The 15,013-nt window shown below is 27.3% G+C and overlaps 1 long non-coding RNA gene across 1 annotated transcript; it reads left to right on the plus strand.

Moving 5' to 3' along the window:
* The first annotated feature begins 3,494 nt into the window (after positions 1 to 3,494).
* LOC136078331 (uncharacterized) lies at positions 3,495 to 6,343 on the plus strand. The gene is made up of 2 exons (XR_010637728.1): positions 3,495 to 3,580; positions 3,649 to 6,343. It is a non-coding gene; the product is annotated as an uncharacterized LOC136078331 (long non-coding RNA).
* The last annotated feature ends 8,670 nt before the right edge of the window (positions 6,344 to 15,013 follow it).

Below are 15,013 nucleotides of genomic sequence, written 5' to 3' on the forward strand. Positions count from 1 at the left end.
ATTCTTAGCCGAAGATAAAAAACTAATAGCTGTTATCAAAGACACCTCTGACTACCAACTTCTCCAGGAGGACATCGATCGCCTAGTTAATTGAACAACACATGGAACATGAGTTTTAATGAGGGCAAGTGTAAAGCGATGTTCTTTGACAAGAGAGTTAACAACCAACTCAACACTGCATTTATTGACAATTTGCCTGGCTCGCACGTAATGTGTACCATAACTGACCGTATCGGTAACTGCCAGAGCTTTAGTGAGACCACTTCCGAGCGCGACTTTGGTGTGATTGTCAACGAATGATATAAGTGGAAAGACCAAGTTGCACACGCTGCAGCCACAGCCAACATGGTACCTTATCTCAAGCCTTTAAGTTATCACCGAAGACTAGCTGCAATAAACATTCAATCGCTTAAGGTTAGAAGGCGTAGGGGGGACCTAATACAGTTTTTCTAACTATTCCACGACATTAACAAAGCTGAGCTTTGTAAACCAAACTCACTAGCTCCACCACTAAACGTGCAAAGACCAGCCAACGGCCTCCGTGGACAAGGTCATTGTCTTTAATGTCAAGGAGTAGAAACTGTTTATAAAGAGAATTCTTCCTCTGTAATCGCATCGTACCTGACTGGAACATTATTCCAAACTCCATTGTATCTGCTGCGTCAGTAACGCCTTTAAAAGTTTCTTAATTTATTTTTTCCAAAACTTCTAATTAAAAACAAAACTCTCTTGATAAAAAGGTTTACCTTTCAACTTTGTTAAATTTTTTTAATAACGTCAGTTTTAAATTACAAAAAGGTGAGATACTCGCCTTTTTGTAATTTAATTTTATTGTAGGGTTTAAATAAATGATATCTTTTAATGAATTAAAAGTTAATGATTCTCTATGTTAATGACTTATGTAAAATTAAAGTTCAAGGTAGGTTTGCTATTGAGTACTTTTTGATTAGAAAATAACTTGATAGCCAAATTTAGAAAATAACTTGATAGCCTCATTTAAACATTATTAAAATAAAATAAAATTAGTATAAAATAAATATAACTCGCTTTTATGTATTAGACTCTTATAAATAGGCTAGTGCCCAATCAATTTTAAAACAGATTTTTGACTTTAAAATCATTAGAAGATTGTAGTCTATTATTATTTAATTTGTTACTTGTTATTTAATCGAGTTATTCATACATTATGTTAAAAGCTAAGATTAGACATTCATCCATCACAAAAATTTCACTGTTTATTGGATCTGGAAATAATTTAATTCCTAGTGAGCTGCCTACAAACAGGGCAATTATTAAAAAAAGAAGTTTATTGTAAGAACAAAAGAATATACACCACAAAAAATATTCTAACAGTGATCTTGCAAGCAATATAGTTCCACATATTTTTGCTCAATGAAGAAAAGCAAGTGTTAAGTTTTAAAAACCAGTTATTATTGATTAGAAATCGTTATATTGTCGAATAAAAAATATTTGGGAGAAAGTAGAAAATGCATGGGGAAGAACTAAAGTAAAACTAAAAGAAGAACTTGAAAATAGATAAACTTATGGACCTCACTACTTCTCCTATTGAAATAGAATCTCACCACATATAATATCGAAATTAGATAAACTTATGGACTTCACTACATGTCCTCATACCATACTTGTATGTGAGAATAATCTGTCTGGGTACTCTTCCCCAAAAAGTTGTTAAAGTAAGACACATATAAGTTGCACCTGTATTTTTACTAAAAAAATTCTATGAAGCCCAGATGATCATACAGTCAAAGAAATAGGACAGGTAAAAAGTCTGACATGCAGATCGGACATGCTGATAAAATTGAGACTATAAAATATATAAAAAATCAAAAGAGAAAAGTCAGTGACAAAGAAGTTTACCAAAAAAGATTTTAAAACTACAGTATCAGCAATTGTTTTGGTAAATAAAGGTTTTAAGTAATAAATATTATATATATATATATATATATATATATATATATATATATTTATATATATATATATATATATATATATATATAAATATATATATATATATATATATATATATATATATATATATATAAATATATATATATATATATATGTATATATATATATATATATATATATAAATATATATATATATATATATATAAATATATATATATATATATATATATATATGTATATATATATATATCCGAACACATTTATGAAAATATTAATAGTTAGATATATAATAATATTATTAGTTATAAATGTTTGGGCTTAGCTCAGAGAAAAAGACGATGTAGAATTAGACAAAAAAGACCAAAAAAATATTTCTCCTAGCTCTCCTCTCAACAAAAATTACGATCCAGTTATTTTTTACTTTACATTACAAGAATATAATGAAAATAAACTGTTGGTTGAAAGACTTCTTAAGAAAAAGTAAGGCGTCTATGCTTTCCTTGTAACAAGATATTTAGATAAGAAGTCAAGAAAAACACAGCTATGGCTAGCATAAAATGATTATATATACTATTGTTTTATTGGGCAGCAATTGCTTAGATAATGAGTTAATAAAAATAAACATAAACGAGTTTTGTTTTAAAGGTTTAGAATTTTACCTGATGCAACTGCAGATATTGCTACAAGTTATCTACAAGATTTAATTGAAGCAGGATTTCTCACTCTTGAATACGCCTACCTTGCTTGTGGTCCTTCTAAGTTGACAAGAGCGAGGAAAAAAGTAATGGTGGGTGCAAATAAAAATGATAACTCGAAACTTCCAAATGCAGATATTATTAGTGTTTATTTTGATTGAAGGAAAGATTCAACAAGAGCAATGATAATGGATTCAAACTCACAGTTACATTCTATTATTATCAAAGAACAACACATTGCCGTGACTTTAGTATAAATGTATACATGTACATGTGTTTAGTCTATATATTGTGTTTGTTATATTTTGAATTAATTTATTAGCGTAAATTCTATATTAAATTATATAGTTGCTTTATTCTAATAAATTTATATTCCGTGTTTATATTCCATCTATATTTTAAGTTTATGTACTTCCATAGTTTTATATTTATATAGTCTTATAAAATGGCGAATTACCTACTATGCAAAAGGGGCCCCAAAATTAAAAAATATTAAAAATTTTTTTTTTGTGAATATTAAATTTTAATTTAAAAAATCTTTTCTGATTTTGTATTTATTCACTCAAGAAATAAGTATTTATTTAAAATTTTATTTTGAAACAAACGAGTGTTAAGTTTAATTTTAAAAACAAATACAATTAAAAATTTAAATTGTTAGAATACATTAATATAAAACTTGCATTTTCAAATCATTATGCGAAACGGGTGGAATTTCTTACTCTTTGAGCAATGGCAATAATGTATTGTTTCCAAGAAAACAGAAAATCAAACTTTTCAAACAACCAATTGTAGTTAAAAAAAATCATCGTAACTAACGAAAGCGTGCGTAACTATGCGCACTATTCAACGTTAACTGTAGTTTAATATTAAGAAAAATCAAGTCGCTTCGTTTGTTTACTTTGATTATTTAACCAATAAGTTATAATTATTATATATAAATTTTAAAAGAAAAACAGGTAAGGAAAACTAGCATTTTATTTTAAATGAAAAACAAAATTTAATTATTTACTTAATTGGATTTTAGCAACATGAAAAGGCAATATTTAAGTGGAGCTGAAAAAAGAAAATTACATGAAAAGAAGATGAAGGAAGTTGCAAAAGGACAAATGTCATTACTAGGATTTATTGACAAACCATCGACATCAACTTCAACATCTTCAACGTTACCAGAATTAAATTGTGGTGGTAATGATACTGATATGCAGGAGGCGACAAATGCAAATGCAATGCTAACGAACGAAGGGAATTTTAATGCATTGGAGAAAGAGTCTATTCCTATTCCTATTGAATCTAATTTTAAATTTAATTACGACACTTTTAGCAAATATCCTGCCGACTATAAATCTTCTGAGGAACTAATATCTTATATCGTCAAAAAAGAATATATCCCAAAAAATGTGGAATATGACAATGCTGAATTTATAAATTCTACTGTGCAGGTAATCGGAAACAAACAGCGTTTTCTTTCAAAATCAATGTTTAAACGTAAAATGATAAATGGCGAAGAAGTAGATTGTACTTGGGTAATTTTTTATCCAAAGACCAAAATGTTGTATTTTGGCGTTTGCAAATTATCTTCTCCTATCTCAACTTAAATGTTTATAACGGGATTTAATGATTGGAAAAATGCGGCATCGCGATTGTTATCACATTAAAATAGTCTTGACATTCTTGTTCTTTTTAGAGTTGGTGTACTCAATCAAAAAAGTAAGATTTAAATTTTTGTAAATTATATGAATCTCAATGTGAAAACTGTGTGAATTTTAAAATTTGAATTCTGAAAAATATATGAATCTCAAGGTGAAAATATTAGAAAAAAGTTTTGCAAAGAAATATAGATGTTATTTTATTTTTGTGCGAACGAGATCTAGCTCTGAGAGGACAAAATGAAATTATCGGCTCTGTTAAAAATGGTAACTATTTAGGTAAGTTAGAGTTGTATGGCAAAGTATACTTTCTATGCAAGTCATATAGAAAAATTTAGAAATTATGGTCGAGGAAATGTATCGTACTTGTCATCAATAATTTGTAATGAATTTATTCAATTGGTTGGCAAATATATTACCGAAATAACTTTAAAAGAGGTCAAAAAATCGAAATATTTCAATTTTTTGACCTCTATATAATAGTAGATTCTACTCCCGACGTACAACATGTAGATCAATTTACCTTTATAATACGCCATGTTAATCCAGCCACCTTTGAATTTTTAAACATTTTCTAAGACTATACCAACTAAAAGTCACAAAAGTAGTAGCTTAGACAAAACTTTGTTAGATTATTTATCTGAATGCAAACTTGACATAAATGACTGTCGTTCTTAAAGTTACGATAATGCAGTCAACATGTCCGGCAAGTATAACGGACTTTAAATGAAAACTAGGCAAATTAACAGTCTTGCCAAATATATTCTGTGCAGTGCACATTCCTTAAATCTTGTAGGACACACCGCAGCAAGCATATGTTCCAAAGCCGAGTTGTTTTTTGGAATAGTAGAAAAATTGTACAGCTAATAACCTATTGGTGGGTCTAATGAACAGAGAAGTAAATAATTCCAAAAATGATCATGAACTTGTTAGCTCCCGTCTGTTAGTTCTTAAATCGCTTTCTGAAACACGCTGGCCAGCTAGGCATGATGTGTTTCAGAAAGCGAAAAAATATAAAAGCATTAAAATAACACTAAATACAAATTCTGAAAAGCTTACAGAATATTGCAAAAGACAGTGGACAAAACACTGATACTATTAATGAGTCAAAAAATATTACGTGCAAATTACTGGAACTTGAAACATGCATTCTGTGCTTATTTTAGAATGATATATTGTAACGAATAAATAGGGTGAATGTAATATTTAAAAAAAAAAAAAAGACTCACAGTGAATGTAGTTGTTGATCATATGAAAAGTTTGTCAGAATACTTGAAAACAATTCGAGAAAATTTTACGTAGTATGAAGTTGAAGCTCGCAAAATGTTAACAAAAATTAAAGAACAATTAAATCTTGATGAATTTGAAATCAATTACAAAAGAGAACAACGGCGACTTATTAAGCGAAAGCTACTTCTCGTGGAAAGAAATACAGATTGTTTACTAACTTCACAGCATAAATTTAACACTCAGGTGTATTTAGTAATTGTTGACGGTTTAATTGTTGAAATGGAAAAACGCTCATCATGTTATCAAAATGTTTAACTAAATTTTTCATTTTTGTTAGATTTCAACAATAAAAATTTACTGGATAAATGAAATTGAGCAAGACATCTTCAACAAAAATATTCTAATGATCTAGAAATTGAGTTCGAAAATGAACGGATTCACTTCCATGACCACGTAAACATTCAGATTGGTCAAAACAAAACACATGTCGAAGTAAACACTTTTGAAACTTTTAAAGATATTCTATTTAAAAAATCTTATCGAAGCGTGGCAATTGCTTTTAGGATATATTTAACAATAGCGTGTGGTGTCTGCGAAGGTGAATGATCATTTTTGAAGTTAGCGCTTAATAAAAATCAAAAACGTTCTCTTATGTGCCAAGATCAAATAAATGCATTAAGCATTATATACATTGCAGAACTGATTATTAAATTAGCCGCAGCAAAAGCAAGAAAAATAGATATATAAAAAAACTAAACACTTATATATATTTTTTGAATAATTTGTTTTTCTGTGTGTAATTGTAAGCCTACTCTGTACCTCACAATAAATTACAATATTTACCAATTTCCTTTTTTTCTTTTTAAAATTTTTAAATGACTAGTGATAGTGGGTAGAACAAAAATAATTGCATGTATTGTAAATATAGAGGGCCCCAAAACGTAAAGTGCCTTAGAGGCCCCAGACGCCCTTAATCCGGCACTGCCATACAGCTTTAGTTTCCTTATTGTTAAATCTTTTATTTTGGTGTGATTTCTAAAGTAAAAGTGATAAATAAATTGGAAGTTAAGGGTATTGAGAATATGAAAAAATATTTATAGTATATATACATATATATATATATATATATATATATATATATATATATATATATATATATATATATATATATATATATATATATATATATATATATATATATATATATATATATATATATATATATATATATATATATATATATATATATATTGATACCATGAAATTTTTTATTTGCAAGTAAAATACTTTTAAAAACCTTGCAAAACTAACAATATAAAACTGACTTACAAAAAAAAATTGCATACTGTCCGATGTAGAATTTGATGGTGGTTATTTATCTGAAAAAAAAAATCAAAAACTAGCAAGACTTTATTAAATTTAAAAAGCAATACTTTCCTGCATAATTTAAACATTTACCGAACAGACTTTGAAATTTGGGCGTTTCTACATGCAATAAACAACAATTTTTAAAAACTTAAACGAAATTAACATAAAAATTAATTAACGCTTTTAACTTTTTAAATAAATTTGTAAACGTCTTGTTTATCTTAAAGTTTGTTAACAAAAAATATCAAAAATTAAAAAGATAAAGGTCGCAAAAGAAAATTTGTATTGAGGCTATCATTAAGAAAATGTCATATGTATTGTATTGAGGCTATTAATATTTGTATTGAATCTATCAGTATTAAGAAAATATCATATTCGGAAACCGCTACTCCTAAAACACTCCTAAAACAACTATTGTTTGCAGATTTAAAGGAATAAATGGAGCTGCAGGTGTTGGTAGGCCAAGAGCAATAGGTCAAGTAACGGAGAGGCTTATAGTTGAACTTGGACAGTTTTTGAGTGATATTGGCTTCAGCTTAAAAAGAAATAATATTTTAACTGTTGTCGAAAACCATTAAAATGAATGTAAACAAACTTATAGATTCAAAACCGGTATACCTACTCGGAAGTGGTACAATAGTTTTATGAGAAAATATGTGGAAAAAATCTACAAAAGAAAGGGTATTAGCATGCAAGCTGTAAGAACGGTGTTCTCGCAATCGGCAATTATTGATGATGACTTTGGTAAATCTTCGCAAACAGCCACAAATCGCAAAAAAAGAAAAAAAGACTTGTAAGCTTAAATAATAATAAAGAAAAAGAAAAGAAAACAAAAAAAAAGTAAAGTAAACAAATAAAAAGAGAGGAAAGAAGAATTAAATAATCAAATAAAAAAGAAAGAAGAAAAAGCAAAAGTAGAGCTAGTTGATTTATTTTTATAATTTTTCTTTTTTCTTTACGATATAGCCTGTAATTATAAATACTATAATTCATCAGTTATTATTTTTCAGTCATTTATATTGTTATTCATTTTCTCAAACTATATTATTTATTTATAGTTAATTGTATTCATTTTAGTTCTCATTAGATACTTAGTTATTTTGTTTGTTACATATATTTTTAATATTATATACTTATAAACTTAATTAATATTGATTTATTTTTATTTATCATTGGTTTAGTATCTTTTTTCATAATTTTGTTGGTAGCAGTTAAGAGTAGTTATATTATTATTAGTATATAATACTTTTATAGTATATTATTATTGTATTATTAATTATTTTATTACGATATCGTTTGTCGTAGACATTTTTAATATTAAATCGTGGTTTGTCAAAGTTTAATTTATTTTAAATGTTTAATTATATAACTGTTAGCTTTTAGTTATTTTTAGTATTAACCACTTTTTTATATTATTGTTCATATTTCTTTATATTGTTATAAAAATTATTTTAGATTACTCAGGCCAACGGTTACCCAAGCTTTAAGTTATTAAATTTAGTCATTTTCTTTGTATTTCTTTTATCTTTATTTCACACTTTTTTAGTCACTTCCAACTTGGAGCCTTAGGTCAACTTTGTTATGCAAGAATTTATCTGCTAGTTTATAAAACTCTTTTGAGACTCCAAGTAATCGTAAAGTATCGTTAAAGATGTAAATAAATTTTCCAGTCCTGTTAATTGCAAATACTACGACGTTATTGATCTCAATAAAACTATGCTTCCCAATTACAGAATTATATATTTATCTTAACATTGCTTCTTTACCATTTCACATAGAGGAACTCTGTAGTCTTATCAGCCCTCCTAATAACTTTCCTTTAGCAATAGGTATTACAGAATCTGATTTATATATAAACGATGCAAATATAATTTAAACTACGTAGATCGCAATAATTTTGTGCAAGGTTGTCAAACTTTTGGGCCCACGAGCTGCATGCAGCCCAAACGTACAATTTTGCGGCCCACCCAGTATAATTTGTTATTTAATGTTTTAGCAAATTATTTAATGTTTTATATTGCTATTTCGTTCTCAACGATTGCTTTTTTGAACATTTAACATCTATATTGTTTTTATTTTATACATTTTTTTATTTTATAATTATAGTTTTTATTTAGAAAAAAGTCATAGAGAGTGCAATTTCTTTTGGATTTTTATATGCAAACGAAAGTTATCGATATCCAGTGTGATTCTAATTTGAAGGCAAAAGTCACTGAAATTAGAGTGTCTGAATTTTAAAATATTTGCTAATTAGATTTGAAAACACTCGAAAATTCGCATATGAAATTATGTCCATGTTTGGAAGTATTTATGGTGCGAACAGTTATTATTCCTCATGATCGAAACTAAGTCTCCAATCAGATAAAAAAATTACTGACAGGTCAACTCGGGTTAGTTTTAAAATTATTACCTGCAAACAAATTAGCCCCCCTGAAGTAGAAAAGATGGTTGCAGGGAAAAAGTGCCAAATCTCTGGGAAAATTATATTAAATTTAAGGTTCTTGTATTTTTTAAATTAAAACGAGTTTATCACCAAACTTTTAAATCTACTCCTTTTCGCGACCCACCTAAAATTTTATATTGTTTATTTAGCCCATGTTAGAATTTGAGTTAGATAGTCTTGATCTTATGATTTACTCTTCTAAAGATTTAAAGTGTATTTTTGTTGAAATTGCAAAACATTGTGAAACAAATATAATTATCGGCTGCATTTATCTTATCGTCACCCCTCAATTAATTAACATGAATTTACTTTTTCCCACTTAAATCCTTGACTTAAAAAGTTAAGCAACGAAAAAATAAAAAATAAAAAAAAGAAGCTTTTTCTGATGGTGATTTTGATATATTAAATCATCATGAATCTAACCCTGTTTCTACATATCTTGATTCTTTAATATTTTACTCACTAAGCCCTTCTATACATTTACCATTACGCATAACAGCTGCATCAAAAATGCTCATTGATTCACGAACTTATTATTAACTCTCATTATTCACGAACTTTCGTTTAACTGATCAATTCTAAGGTTACTTTACGATTTAAATTACAGACAAGGCTCAATTTATTTGCATTTCCAACCACCCCAAAAAAGTAAAAACTTACAGACGATGCTTCAAAAAGTTTAATAAAAGTATACTTATTGAAGAACTTTCTGATATCAACTGGGAACTCTCCATTGAAAAGATGATGATGTTAATAAACCCATGAATTTCATTTTAATAAAATCTTAAAACGACATGCTTCTTACAAAACACTAACCAACCAACAACTTCAATTAAAATCAAAACCTTGGATTACATATGGAATACTTCAATTTATTTCAGTTAAAAATAACATTTAGAAAAAGTTTATAAATCAAAAGTTACTTATAAGAAAAATAATTTATTTGCAAAATTTAAATTTTATAGAAACAAAATTTCCAATTTATTAAAATATAGCAAAAATGCATACTTCATTACATATTTTTATGATAATCTGAGCAATATTAAAAACACCTTAATAGGAATAACAAAAAATCATTAATATTAGAACTTCTACACAAAATACAACTTTAAAACTTAAATTTAACGAAAATCCTATTACTGATCCCACTGCGGTATCCAATATAATTAATAACTTCTTAGCACTATACATAACAAACTACTTAGCAAAGCCATACCCCGTAAACGCATATTTTGTGACTTTCTTAACATTCCAAATGCCAAATCGTTTTTTATTATTCCTGTAACTAATAATGAAAGTTATCTGGTCTCATTACAATCTAATCTCATTACAAACAGGCTCAAAACTGAAAAAAGTCTTGGTCCTAATAACAAACCTTCATTTATCTTTAAAAGCCTCTCTGTACTGTTATAAATAACTCATTTAAAAGTGGTATTTCCCCAGATGATTTTAATTTAGCCAAAGTCATTCTAATATTTAAAAAAGGCTCTCTACTAGATTTCACTAACTACCAACCCATCTACCTGCTTTCTAATGTAGGTAAACTCTTTGAGAAGGCAATGCAAAATAGGCTCTATACTTTTCTTGAAAAATTTAAATGCTTTTACGCCCATTAGTATGGACTTCGTCCAATCACTTCACAACTCATGCTCTCATTAAAATGACTGAATTGATTAAAAATCGGTGAAAAATATTTTGAACGTTATGTATTTTTCGATTTACAGAAAACGTTTAGAGTAGGCTATTCAATTTTGTTAAAAAATTAAAATACTATGGGATCAAAGGCATACCCCTTAAATGGTTTACTACATATTTGAACGTAAGAACACAACTTGTTTTTTTCAATGACATAAAACGCAATTGCAAAATGTTCTAGTGGTGTTTTTAAGGGTTCGATATTGGGAACACTGCTTTTTCTTTTTTATGATTTTTAGACATTCATTAAGTTTGCAATTGGTTACCGCGTTGCTGATGATTTCTGAAAATTAACAAACACATTAACCATGATCTTGCCAATCCAGTTCAGCGGCTTCGTTCTAAAAAAATTTTTCTAAACACTAATAAAACTAAAATCATTATCATTAAATCAAATAAAACAAAAATCTATAAACATGTAAACTTTAGATTAAACATCCCTCTCATAATTGCGGACATAAATCTATAAATATCAAAGCATTAAAACTTGGAGCAACCTTCCTTATTAACGAAAAGTTCTGAATTCGTTTTCAACCTTTAAAACCAGTTTATTTTACTTTTTATTAAAAAAATAAAATTGATATTTGTAGTTTTTAAAATCAATATTTATTGTCTTTATTTTTTTTTATTTTTACGGTTATTAATAAAACACGTTTGATATTACTAATTTCTATAATAATTTTGTTGTCATTGCTTATTTTCATTTTTAGAAATTTTTACTTTACTATTATTAACTACTTTATTATATATATACTATTATTATTTATATATATATATAACTATTTATTTATACTATTATTCTATATATAACTATTTATTTATACCATACTATTATTATTTAAGTATATATAACTATTTATTTACTATTATTAACTAATTATTGCTGATATTAATATAGTTATTATTATTATTGTTATTATTAATTTATTGTTATAATACCAATTAATTTTATTTCTGTCATTGTTGTTGTTTTTTATTGTTATACTTTTATAGTATAGATTTTTTATAATTACTACTACTATTGATATCTATATTATAATTATTGTTAATATATTAATAACAACTATCACTATTTTTATTATTATTGAATTTGACAGGTGTTTACTTAACATTAGTACTCATTACTATTTGAAAATATCCTTGATGTAACATCTAATGGTATAACTAAGATCAATAACTAAAAAATTAGTTGACCTTAGTAAAGTTTCTTGAGCGCAAAAAAAAATTAGCTCTGATTTTAGAAAGGATTTTGACAAAATAGCAAAAAGCGAAGTAAAAAGCCTATTTTTTGATTGGAGAATTGATCAAACTAAACGAATGATGAGCATGATGACTCAAATGCTAAATTTTCAGTAACTGTGAAAGAAGAACATTATTCCGTTTGTATGGAGCCTGGAGAAAATTAATTATTTGACTTTACTCCTAAGAAATCATCTAAAAGTATTAAACATGCAGAGATTAAAGCAAATAAAATTGTTGAATGGTTGACTGAGATAGGTATTGACAAGACTTAACTGGCTGTTGGTGAAGACTCTACAAATATAAACATACGTAGAGAGGGTGGAGCCATCAAACACATAGAAATAAAGTTAGGAAAAAAACTTGTTCGGCTTATATTTCAACTCAGTACAAATGAGTTGCCACTGAGGCATTTTTTAACCAATTTAAATGGTCAAACAAAATCTAACAATAAACTTGGCAATGTCTTGGACAATCTGTTGAAGATTGCGTAAAGCAACTTACTGACGCTTTAAGTAGAGTGTACACTCATGAAAAGAGAGAAGGATTAGTCCGAACTTAAAAGGTGCGTTGATAGTTAAAGCCTAAAAATAATAGTAAACAAGATCTTTAAAGTTTGATACAAATGTTTTTGTATTAAGTTTAAAATATTTGTTAAAACAGTTCGTTATTTTTTAAATATCTCGCTATATTTATAACACCAATATCAATAAAATTATTACGCGATGTTAGCCAAACTGCATTTAAAATACATTGAAAAATATTTTAATATTTATAAATTATTCTCAATGTAATTTTAGATTTAAATTAACATGCATATTAAAAAATAAATTCAAAGTCTAATTTTGAAATAAAAGTATTTCTTTTAAATTTTATACAAGTTTTTATAGAAAATCTATTTATATCAAAGTTAGTTTTAACCAGCATTTTTACCCCAATTGATATTTATCAAATAAAGTAAAAAAAAAAAAAATGCCTAATAATGTTTAAGTAAAAAACCGGGTTTTTTGAGAAACCTTGTCTAAATTTTGTTGAAATATAAAAAGTTAAATCACCTGTGCAAAATATTTTTTAATTCAAATTTTAAAGCTATATTTTGATTCTCCATTAAATTCTGCAATTTTTAGTAACTCCCCATGTTTTTTCTTGAAAAATAATCCCAAATCGACACACAATAATGAAAAGCGAAATTTTCATAACATGGCTTCCTTCAACTTTTTTAGTTCGCAGACAAACTTCAAGGATCTAAAATTCCATTTTTAAATGGCTATGCATCTCACATCAGTTTTAAATTAAAAAGAATATTTGAATGAAACAACAAAATTTTATTCCGATTGCCAGCTCACACAAATCATTTTTTGCAACCACTAGATGTTGGAGTTTTAAAAACTCCAACATCTAGTGGTAGAAGTTTACTTGGTTAGAAATTCTTATTAAAATAAAAAGCCGGCTGTTTCCAGCAATGCTGAAAGATCTTATTGCGAAAAAAGATTTTAAAGCGGAAAATGCACGTAGTGGCTTTGAAAATCCACTCAATCGTACAAAAATAACTCCAAATAAAACTGCAGTTGGCGGTATTTTTCAAGATGTTAACAAATTACAAAATTGATAAATGTTTTTCTGGAAAGTCTATAGATTTACAAGTTTCACTCGATAAGACTAACAAAACAAATTCAAAAAATGCTATGAATATACTTTCAACAAAAGAAGTATTGCTCAAAAAACTAGATAGCATTAAAAATGCCGTTAAACAAGCACCTTTTGATGTTTTCAAATCAGTGCTTAGAGAAAGATTAAAGCTTTTTTTCGGTAGTAAAGAAAAGGTAACAAAAATTAAAAGAACAACAAGTTATGATAAGACCGAACTATCGCTCAGGACGAAACTACACAAGCTGCTAAAGAAGAAAAATAGATGAAAAAGCAGCCAGAAAAGTTATTAGAAAAAAAAAATTAGACTTGGTGATTCTCAAAGGACAAAAATTAAAAAAAAATAAAAAAACTTTTAAAAGCTCGAAAACGGTCTCAGAATCATAACAAAACAAGAAAGATGTCTTCTAATCAAAATATTGATTGTCTTTCTACCCCCAGCTGTAATCCCTCCCATATTATTCATCTTTGTATTTCCTGCGGAAGCCTTTAGGATGAAGCTACAAGCAACAAATGGATTACATGTGAAAAATGTTCAAACTGGTCGTGTATTCCTTGTATTATCATTAAGAAACAATTGAATTCGCGTGAAAGTTGCTTGAATAACTTTTATTAGTTTTAATATTTGTAGCTTGATGTTTTAAAGCATTATTTTTTGAATAATACAACTTTTTCATTGAAGTTATTAAAAACTTGAAAAGTCTGTACAGTACAGCAAGGGTTGCCACCTCTAAATGAATAAGTATTTATTTGGAGATAGCATCCGTAGCTGTACTGTACAGATTTGATAATTTACAGATAGCAGACAAATACAGATATATTGCTATGGTTCTGTTTCACAAAAACTAACTACAATATTACTTAATGGTGAAGAATAATGACGTTGTTATAATAATGGAGGGTTAAAAATAATAATTAAATACTTAACAATGTTTCAGTCCTTGATAAACCACTATTTTATAATACAACGGTGTAAGAGATAAAAAAAACTGCATTGCTAAATGGTAAAATAACACTACAAACTTTCTATTTGATAAACAGGGGAGCATTCTCTATGGCTGCAACCAACATGATATTAATAACTGAGATTTCTGCTGGTTAACAGTAATTAAGTGACAGAA

This window comes from Hydra vulgaris, chromosome 03 (genome assembly GCF_038396675.1).
Source record: "Hydra vulgaris chromosome 03, alternate assembly HydraT2T_AEP".
NCBI classification, from domain to species: domain Eukaryota; kingdom Metazoa; phylum Cnidaria; class Hydrozoa; order Anthoathecata; family Hydridae; genus Hydra; species Hydra vulgaris.